Source organism: Dendrobates tinctorius, unplaced genomic scaffold, assembly GCF_039654945.1.
Source record: "Dendrobates tinctorius isolate UK_male_01 unplaced genomic scaffold, ASM3965494v1 ptg000729l, whole genome shotgun sequence".
Taxonomy (NCBI): domain Eukaryota; kingdom Metazoa; phylum Chordata; class Amphibia; order Anura; family Dendrobatidae; genus Dendrobates; species Dendrobates tinctorius.
The window spans coordinates 30,517-31,810 of record NW_027362370.1 but is presented as its reverse complement, the minus strand read 5'-3'; the positions used below and the strand labels follow the sequence as shown (position 1 = coordinate 31,810).

Below are 1,294 nucleotides of genomic sequence, written 5' to 3'. Positions count from 1 at the left end.
CTATGACACGCTAACATCTCTGTCTCTCAACATGTGTATAAATGTTTGATCTAAAGAAAGACACCTTACCCATTCTCTCTCTCTCTCAATCTATCTTTCTATCTCTCTCTTTCTCTCTCTTTCTCCAAAATTTCCATCTTCAAAATCACAACGTGATGGCATTGTCTTTATATTTTCTTGGTAAATTCTAGCTAAATTCCTCCTTAGTTAACCCGAATGGGAATAGCTGTAGCACCCACAATGCAGTTGGTCAGGATGGCAGAGTGGTCTAAGGCGCCAGACTCAAGAATGATTTCTTTCCCCACACAGAGCTGGGTTTTCTGGTCTCCAAATGGAGGCATGGGTTCAAATCCCACTTCTGACAGCTGCTTTTTGTGTCCTTACTTGTCTACAACTGACCCTTCTTTCTAAACTGTCATATAACTCTCTCAGCATCTGTACATTTTTTTCTAAAAGCATGTGGAGAGAGACTGCTACGACCATGAAGGGATGATAACCCTCAATCTTTTGACCCAAAGTAAGACGCCTTTTCCATAGGCCACTTGCTCTTCAGATTGGCGCATGAGGCTTTCATAACAACCGATCACTACATTTAAATTTTTTTCAAAAAGAGTGCAGAAAGACAATGCCACAAACACGAAAGGACTTGAAACCTCAAACTTCTGATCCAAAGTCAGACACTTTATTCATTAGGCCAAACAGTCTTTTGATTGGCACATGATGGTTGAGTACGTGGTCCCTTGGTCTAGAATAAGAATAAACTTTTTTTAAAAAAACACGTGGAAACTGACTGCCATGTCGGACCCGAACCCTCAAAACCCTGATCTTAAGCCTAACGGCATCTTACCCATTGATGTATTCTCTCTCTCTCTCTCTCTCTCTCTCTCTCTCTCTCTCTCTCTCTCTCTCTCTCTCTCTCTCTCTCTCTCTCTCTCTCTCTCTCTCTCTCTCTCTCTCTCTCTCTCTCTCTCTCTCTCTCTCTCTCTCTCCCCCACCCCCCGTTTGGTCAGAATCCGCCTTATCCGTTCATTTATTTATTTTTTCTCGTTCTCTCTGTCTCTCTGCTTTCTCTTCATTCTCTCTCAAACATAATGACATTGTTCTTACATTTTCAAGAAAATTGTAGCTAAATTTCTCTTTGATTAGCTGAATGGGAATAATTCTAGCAATCTCTGCGCAGTTAGTCAGGATGGCCGAGTGGTCTAAGGCGCCAGACTTAAGAGTGTTCTGTTTCCCTTGAGGTGGGTATTCTGGTCTCCAAATGGAGGCGTGGGTTCAAACCCCACTTCTGACA

At 42.3% G+C, this 1,294-nt stretch overlaps 2 non-coding genes across 2 annotated transcripts; both read left to right on the top strand.

The window, feature by feature from the left end:
* The first annotated feature begins 249 nt into the window (after positions 1–249).
* On the top strand, positions 250–364 carry TRNAL-CAA (transfer RNA leucine (anticodon CAA)). The gene is made up of 2 exons: positions 250–287; positions 319–364. It is a non-coding gene; the product is annotated as a tRNA-Leu (tRNA).
* Positions 365–1,183: 819 nt separating this feature from the next.
* Positions 1,184–1,294, top strand: TRNAL-UAA (transfer RNA leucine (anticodon UAA)). Its single transcript has 2 exons — positions 1,184–1,221; positions 1,249–1,294. It is a non-coding gene; the product is annotated as a tRNA-Leu (tRNA).